Raw genomic sequence first — 9,409 nt, 5'->3', positions numbered from 1 at the left:
TTGCCTCTGTTTAGTGATTGGACTCTACATCTAATGGCCATTCCCATGTAGTTTGACTTGAAGAATCACTATTATCATATGCTTTATGGTAAGCTTTATAGAAAAGATATTTCAATAACTTTGCAAGGTTTTGTATGTTGGCATTGGTTGAGTCACTACTCATCTTCATAGACCTTTCCTTGGTAATCTCCTTATTGGTTTAGGTGTTCAATGGGGTCATATATTCAAAAGATTTCTTTTGAATCCTCATAACACTTTTGTTGGGTTATGGAATTATGTGGACAGATAAAAGTTAGCATCATCTAAGCATCATTTACACATGCTACAGAATACGTTAGATCTTAGAAGGTTTAGTAGGAGAGATGTTAAATTCCTCTCTAAGATTTCCTTTGAGAATCTTTTTGACAAACTTCCTGGACTTGTAGGAGTGAAGCAATTAAAGGAGATTAATTTAAGTGATTAGGATGCTGAATTACTTCAAAAGGATCAAATTCTTCAAGTGTTTCTTGAAGATTATTATGCTTTTCTAATGGGAGTAAAATTGCAATATTGAAAATATTCAACAAATTCAGGATACTCATCGAAATCTTGTCAAGTCAAGAAAAATCTTGATGATTGCAATCATAATAAAGTGCAATTAGATTTTAATAACATGGAGTATTCTTGAAAGGAATCATTGCATTAGCACAATGTTGATTTATTCCCTTCTTCTACTCAAATTTTTATTTCTCCTAAAGATATATCTAATGAAGCAAAAGAAAATATTTCCCCTCCTTCAAAGAGAGAGAGGAACAGTATTATGGAAAATCATTACATAGATGAAAGTGACCCATGAAAAAGATTAGAAGAGCTTTTGTTTTACAATTTTCTTTCCTTGGGCTTGCATCACCTTGAGGCTCCCTTCATCATTGATCATGTTGCAAAGAAATTAAAACAAATTCAAGGTGGCTCTTGCTTCTCATCTCAAAAATCTACTACTCTAACTCATTTTTCTATCAAGAAAGCTTAGGAAGCTGCCCCTTCAAAGCTTCCCTAAAAGCCATGAAGTTCTTTAGCTGAAACTGTTGAGGCTCCAAAATGACCACGACAGTTCAAAGTTGCAGGTGATTGGTTGGTTTGCATAAATCAGATTTCATTTTTCTCTTTGAAACTAAGATTGCTGTTTCAATCACCTACAAACCTCTTCTTAATCTAGGCTTTATAAGTTATGTCAATACTGATGCTATCAGGAAGGGTAGAGGCACTATTTTGTCCTAGACTTCTAATTTTGATGTTGAGGTCCTTGATCTATCTCCTTACTTCTGTCATTGCAAAGTTCAGGGAAATAACATCATCCCTTCCTATTTTGTTTCTTTCATCTATGGCCCTCCTTGTTTCTCTTTGAAGTTTATGTTGTGGAATTGGATGCTTGCAACATCTCAGACAATAGATGCTCCCTAAGTACTTATTGGTGGCTTTAATGAGGCTTTTTTCTTCACAAGATAAGCTTAGTAATAAGGGGTCTTCAAGTAGCATCTCAACTTTTAAGGAATGCATAGATAGTTGCAATTTGATCAATTTAATCTAACAAGGACCAGCATATAAATGAAGTGACAAGAGATCTGGAGATTACATTGTACTAGAAAAGCTTGATATGGCTTTTTGCAACCTTCCTTAGGTCAATGCTTTCCCATATTTGCATGTTTGTACTTTAACCTCTTGCTGCCTTAAACCATACCCTTATTCTTCTTCCTACTAAAATCAATTTTAGTTAAGCCAGAATAAAGAAATTTGACCCTTACTGGTATAATTTTCCAGAATGCTTTAACAATATTTCCTCATGTTGGCAAAATACTCCTTTAGGTTCCCTTGTTTTAAAGTTCAGTGCAAACAAAGTAGCACTCTTGCTATTTATAACATCCTGAGTTTTATCGGGTTTTAATAGCCTCTTTTTGGTTGATTTTGAGGATAGATTAGTGATTTAGTGTTGATATTGGTGTTCGGGTTGGAATTGAGGTATGTTGGAGGAATAGGTGAACAGACCCCTCTCAGAGTATGTTCGCCGCGGCGAACCGAGAGTTCCAAGGGGGAGTGTCTTTTTGGGAAGGTTTGGCTGTGGCGAAATCAGAGGGATGCCGCGGCAAAGTTGTTCAGGTGAGCGAGGTTTCCCTCTCGGGAAGCTTTCACCGCGGTGAAGTCAGGTATTTAGGCGAGTAATCCCTCTCGGGATTAGTTCGCCGTGGCGAAGTTCTGGGTTCGCTGCGGCAAAAGGGGTCGAATCTATATAGTCGCTAAGGGGTCAAATGTGCAAAAATTAGAAAATCTAAAGGATGAGAGAGAGGCTCTGCTAGGGTTTCGAATTTTTGGCTTGGAGGGGGCATTTTTAAGGATCCATTACCTCAAGTAAGTGATTTTAACCTCTAATCTACTTTCTTACTTGGAATTTCTGAGGATTTATGGTAAAACCCTAGAGTTTTCTATGTTGTTATGGAATTGAGGTTTTTGACCGATTGTTTTGAGTTTAATTGATTGCTTTGGGTTAGTCTAAGTATTTAATCGGTGTAGTTTTCTTGGATTTGAAGAACTTTGAGTTTTTGAAATTAAGGTTTATGGAAATGGGAGGTTTGTGATTGAGGATGATAATGTGGAGGTTGATTTTGAGTTTTGTGATTTGGGTTATGTTAAGGAGGGTTAAATTGGATGTTTAATCGGTGTAGAATGTTGTTAAGACTTCTATTGTTCAAAAGGGATGTTTGGGTGTTGAATTCCTATAGTGGGTCCTTGAGGTTATGAGTTTTAATTGATGTTTGGAAAGGAATTAAGGTTTTAATGGATTTTTATGACCTTAGAGTGTTGCCTTGATGGTTATACCTTTTTTAGTTGGGTAGAGTTGTGGTTGGAGTTAGGAATTTTGTGTCCCCAAGTGTTGTTTTGGCCACATTATTAGTTGAAAGCTAATACATGTTGGTTGTGTGCTTGTGTAGACCGGTTGTGAGCCTTGTTGGTGCACGGGGCCGTGTTGTTGGTTTGTTATTCCTTACTCAGGCGAGAGGTAACCACTTTCCAATCCTTTGTACATGCTTTTATGGTATTGTGAGTGGATTTATGTTTTGTGCTCCGAGTAACAACTGTGTTCAAAGTGTATGTTGTATATTAAAAAGGAAAACCGTCTTGTGGGGTTTCAATTGATATTGAATGAATTTATTACTTGTGAAAGATAGGCCACTGAAAGAAGTTAATTGTGAAATGATTATTTACTCTTTGATTACGGTTTGAGCATGATGCATGAACTGGGAATTGGTGAGAATTTTGATTGTTACTACCATGTGGTAAGGCCTCCATTAATGTATGATGGTTGGCTCTTTACGTCCCCCATAGTGAGGGATAGGCCTTTTGGCTCCTTACGTCCCCCAGAGTGAGGGATAGGCCTTTTATGGCTCCTTACGTCTCCCCTAATGAGGGATAGGCCGGGTTCGGCTCTTGAAAATCCCACAAAGTGAGGGATATGGTTGATGGGATTGCATCATTGCACTTGCATGATTTGTTGTGGCTATCATTTATAATATTACTTGTGAACTGCCCCACTTGACACCTCACGAGCACCTATTTAGTAGTACCTTGAATTGGAAAGGTTGGTTACTAGGACGTTTGTCTCACCCTGTGGTTTACAATGTTTTTAGGTGAAGATTCTAGGCGTGTGCCATCGAGAAGAGATGCAGAAGCTTGAGCTTGGTTAACTTTAGGCCTCTAGCCCTTGTATATGTATGGCTAGTATATATTGCCACATTTAGGACCCCTTTTGAAATATTTTGATTACCCGGCCTTATTGTAAACTGGAGGGAATGTTATCCCCTTATTTTGGTTGGCCGGAGGCCATTTCTAGTGTCTTATGAAACTCTGATTTATTTTGTTGGAAATCATTTGGATGGGCTGATGTGATATCTTTTGTTACCCCGGCCGGAGGCTCGGAGGCCCAGTGGATGTAAATGAACGATTTTAGTTGCATGCAACCGAGTTTGAGTTTGAACTGAGTTTAAATGTTAATTTCAAAACTTATACAAATTTCTTTCTACTATGGTAGTTTGTTGTAACAGCTTTCCTTTTCTACCATAGTAGTGATTTTATGACGAGTTTATAATGTTTTGAGGTAAAGGGTTTTACACTACTCTTATGAGCTAAAGTAAAAGTCAGATAGGAAACCTTTCTCATCATCATATCAAACAAACAAAGGAAAAGGTGGCTTTCTCATCATTTGATATTGCACTTCATTCCCTTCCGTCACTTGATCTCAATCATGCTATCTTTGAAGCTCAACATGAACTGGAATTTTTATATGACTATGAGCTCAGCTATTGGGAACAAAGGGCAAATTTCAAATGGCATGTGCAAGGGGAGCACAATAATAAATACTTTTACTCCTTTTTTAATAGAAGAGCTACAAGAAATCTAGTCAAAAGCATGCAAAAGATGACGATTCACGGACAGATAATCAAATTCAATTATGTGACATGGCATTTTCTCATCTTAGTAATGTATATTGCTCCTTGGATACTAGAAATTCACTTGATATACTATCTAGTTTGGAGAGGATTCCCATTCTACGCTTGCTAAATCTGGTGTTGACTCTCTCAAGACTCCTATTTCTTTGACTGAAGTTAAGGAATATGTTTTTTGCTTGCCTAAAAAGAGGTTCACTAGGTCCTGATGGATATCATGCTGATTTCTTTATTTAGTTAATCAAGATATCTTCAATATGCTCTATGCTTTTTGACTTCGTTTAACAAGATTCATATTGATATGAGGGTATAGGTACGAATAGGCTAGAATCAAGCAACAAAAGGACATATGATCTAAGTATGACCTTAAAAGAACTTGTCTCTTACAACTCTAGCTATAAAGACACTAAAAGGTTAATCAATCCCTTGATACTATTGAATATTCTCACGAGAATACGAGGATACAAGTAAAGCTCACGCAAAAAGAAATAAACTCAATTCTCATTCATCTAAGTCTGAAATTGAAGTACAAAAAAGTAGCCTATACATAGGCAACCATAGAATACTCTAAAATTAGTATCCTAAAACATAAACGCTAGGGATGATTATTTGACTATGGGAGGCACCATTTATTACATAGAAATAAAAAGAAATGGCTTAAACTTTAAGAGCAAGTTTACTATTTGAAAATAGGAAACAATCAAAACATAATCTTCTAAAACAATCATTGATCAAAAGGCCTTATTCAAAGCAAATAAAAAGAAAGAGGAAAACTTTCTAAAAAACAAATTTAAATCATAATTAATGCATAATAACTCCTTTTGATACTTCTTAAAGGTTCTTGGACATCATTTATGCTCATCCTTCAAGGCACCCACTTGTCACATAGTATTTTAAGTGAATTCTCCAATCTGAACTCCACATGAGCCTTGTACATCATCTTGTTGGGCTTCTAGTAATGTGATCACCATTCTTGGATTCTTTTTAGGCTTACTAAAATGTGCTTCTCCTACCAATGGGTGTTGGGTCTAGCAGAAGGGGCTAGTCCCTTACATTTAGTGCCCGACAGTGCCTTGAATAGGATTGCCTCCAACAGGAGGATACCTATGCTTTAGCACCAAAAAAATGTGCTTCTCCAAATAAATGGGCTTTAACTCTTTTAGTTCTTTTATTAGACAATTCAGGGTCTCCTTCATAGCTTTGGTCCTTACTCTTGTCATTGGGCCTCCAATGCCTTGTAATGGATCTTTTGGAATGTTGAACTTCTTTCCATGCATTTGAGCTCCTTGCTCTTCCTTTAAAGCTTGATCTTAATCACACCATGCTCCTCTATCACATATTAATTACTCTTATCCCAAAAACATACAAGCCTCAAAATTTCAAGGATCTACGACCTATTAGCTTTTGTAACACAGCTTATAAAATTATCTCTAAGGTCATAGGCTTAAGGAACCTCTTGAAAAGATGATTGCACCCAATCAAAGTGCCTTTCTAAAAGGCAGGCTGATCTCAGATGACATAATTCTTACAACTGACCTTATGAATCAAATTTACTCTGCTCAGCAAGGTAGGAAGAAACTGGCTACATTGAAAATTGATTTTTCAAAAGCCTTTGATAAATTATCTTGAGAGTTTATTAAGGTTATTATTGTCAGAATGGGTTTCCCAACCAAATTGGTCAACCTAATATAGTAGTGTTTTTCCATAGTGTGCAATATCTTCTACTCTTTAATGGCAATCTCTCTGAGGCCATCTTTCCTTCTAGAGGTATTCAATAGGGAGATCCTTTTTTATTGTATCTCTATATTTTCTTTGCAAATGTTCTATCTTGTTTAATCAGTCATCAGGAATCCCAAGGCCGCTGGAAAGGAATCAAAGTTTGCAACAATGCTCAAGCAATCTCTCATTTGTTGTATACGGACGTTTCCATTCTTTTCTTCTAAGCCTCTCAACAGTTTTGTGTATCAGTTAAACATGCATTGGAATTATACCGTTCTTGGTTTTGGCAAGAATTAAATCTGGTTAAATCTTCATTTATTTTCAGTCCAAATGTCCCACACTTTGCTAAACTCCAAATGTCTCTTTTTTTTGCAAGTTGGATTCTCCGCAAGGCTAGGTCAGTATCTAGGGACTTGGATTGATCCAAGCAGAGATTAGTCTCAAATATACAATCATGTTCTAGAGATGGTTAAAAGGCATACGGCTGCATACGTTTGTTGTCTCAAGCATCTCACTTGCAATTGATTAAATTTGTCCTTTCTTTAGTTGATATTCACATTATGTCTTGTATCCCTCTTCAAAAATGTATATTTGATCGAATTGATTCTCATTGCTTGGATTTTTTCTTGGGGGAATAGGAGGCAAAAAGAAGATTTATCTTCTCACTAAAGGCAAACTCTTCTTACCTATATCGAATAGATATAATTGGGATTTTTTCTTGATCTTACTTCAGTTTTTAATATATTCCTATTAACTTAAATATTTATTTGTTGTCACTGAAAATTTCATTCAAAATATTTATAGTTAAAAATTAAAATTAAATTTAAAGTCTTGGTTTACTTTTCCCTATCATAAACAATTATATAATCTCAAGATAAAAACATATTTGTGCAATTTAAATAAAAAATAATTTACGTCATCCCGGATATAAAGCTTTTTTACTTTATGAGAATGAAAGCAACGCATCTTCTATGAATATTTATTTTTTATTTTTGCACCATATTTTATAGATGTTTGTGTTAAATAAACAAATTTTGTCAATTATTACTTTTTCAATGTCTTTTCTATTAAGACAAAAAGTTATTTATTTATTTAAATTGCACAAGTATTTTTTTTAGATTATATAACTTTTTATGAAATTAGTGAAAAGTTATTTAAGACTTTAAATTAATTTTAACTTTTAACTACACAATATTCTGAACCAAAGTTTTAGTTAAGAAAAATATAGATATATATTTGTTTAAGTTAATGGAAAATATATTAAAAAATTGAAGTATGGGAAAAGAAAAATCCAAATAAAATCTAGTTAAAAACACCTACCTTCAATTTTTTTTAGAGGGGCATTTTGATATTGGCCTAATTAAAAAATTGTTAAAAGTGCACGCTTAAATTTGGATTTCTGTATTTCAATTCGATTTAATTGGAATTCTTTCTAGTTAAATTTGCATTTTCTTTTCTTTCCATTTCATTTTTCGGCTGAGTGTATAATTAAATTTTCATGATCGCTGTGATGGAGAATTTTGAATACTCGTAATGAATATGTTTGTGTAACATTTGTTTGTGATTTAATTATTATTCAGATTGATTTGAAACAATTTTAATTTTTCATCTTTAATATTTATTGTGTTTTTTTAAGGATGTGAAGTTTGGTAAGTGAGAGTTACAAATTCAAACATGATGGATGTGTGACTTATGAAATAAATAAATGAAATAAAAATGGATCCAATTCATTGAACATATTACTATAACTTTTTGAAAATTTCATATTATATCAATATAAAATACTATCAGATAATAAGTATGGTATGCTAATCAAAAGATATAAATAATATAATTGATGTTCTATATATGACTCCATACCTAATTCAATTTGATAGGAACAATGGTATGTATTAAAAATAATACGATGTAATTAAAAATTAATTTTGATTTTTTATTATAAAAACCAGTGTCATTTTAGTTTTATTTTTTAAATTTTGAAGTAGGATGGAATGCATAAAGCTTGTTTAGAGGCATTTTAGTATTTTTAATTTCATATTTTGATATTTGGTCCGTTTACTTTTGAACAACAATGATTTTTTTCCCCGGTTTGCTAAACAACAATGATTTCTGCCAAAGAGTACGAAATACCGATGTGCTGTTAATGATTTTTTCTATTTGATGTGTTTCGTTATTTATCCATCCAACGGATCTATCTTGGACATATTTTTAGATTGTCTGAGTAGTTTTTTGCCTCATGTACAGAACTTCATAGAGTCATAAAACTGAATATTAATATATATTATTACAAAAATATAAAATATATAGCAAAATCATTACAAAAAGTGCATAACCGCGGCAAATTACACACCACATTTGTAAATTTTCACAGTTATTAGGCATGCTCATTTTTTTTGCTAGGCACATATATCCTCATATTAAAAGCAATTGTATTCAAGATATTTTTAGATACTAAAAGTGGGTACTTCTTTTGATAGGGATTTAAATCTTAGTTTGTTATATTGTAAAAGACTAACTTCTACTATTAGATTCAATCTTAAATGGCTAGTTGACATGGATATTTGCAACTTACAGTTCTTAGTGCGTTTAGTTTTCATGCGTTTCACCTTTTTTCGATGCACGAGCATGAATGTCCTGTATATTTTTTGCTTTTCCGAGTAAATGAATAGAATTCACTGTGATGCCTCTAAAAATTTACTTTTCATCCTCTTCATTCATCAAAATTGTCATTTGTGCTCCCCGTTAAAAAAAAAAAAAAAATCTACTTGGTCCCAGAAAAGGAGTAACGATTTTAGCAGTTAATAATACTTATATTATCACTTTTAATACAAATATTGCTTATATTGAGATAATTTCATATTTTATGTTATCAAGAATATATAATTTTTTTTATTGTTTCTCTTTGGTATTTTATTTTAATAAATTTAATTTTATATGTCACATGGAATTAATTAATATCATAACTGTGATTGAGCCTCCATAAACCTTTTTTTTTTTTCCCTCCCGAGAACACGCTTATAGTTTTACACCCAAGGATCCTGAATTCCACACATAATGCTTAGGAATCAAAACTGTCCAATATAAGAGAACGGATTTCATGAGCTTTGCAAGCCGAAGTTATTATGCTGGGAACATGAGAAGGGTCTGCTGGGTTTGTTGTCACTTGACTTGAGTAGGATATTTCTTGGAAGGGAGAATAATGGCCACGCAGCCTG

Source organism: Neltuma alba, unplaced genomic scaffold (genome assembly GCF_004799145.2).
Source record: "Neltuma alba isolate B1F8T4 unplaced genomic scaffold, ASM479914v2 tig00010114_pilon, whole genome shotgun sequence".
Lineage (NCBI taxonomy): Eukaryota > Viridiplantae > Streptophyta > Magnoliopsida > Fabales > Fabaceae > Neltuma > Neltuma alba.
Note: the sequence above shows the minus strand (reverse complement) of the source record.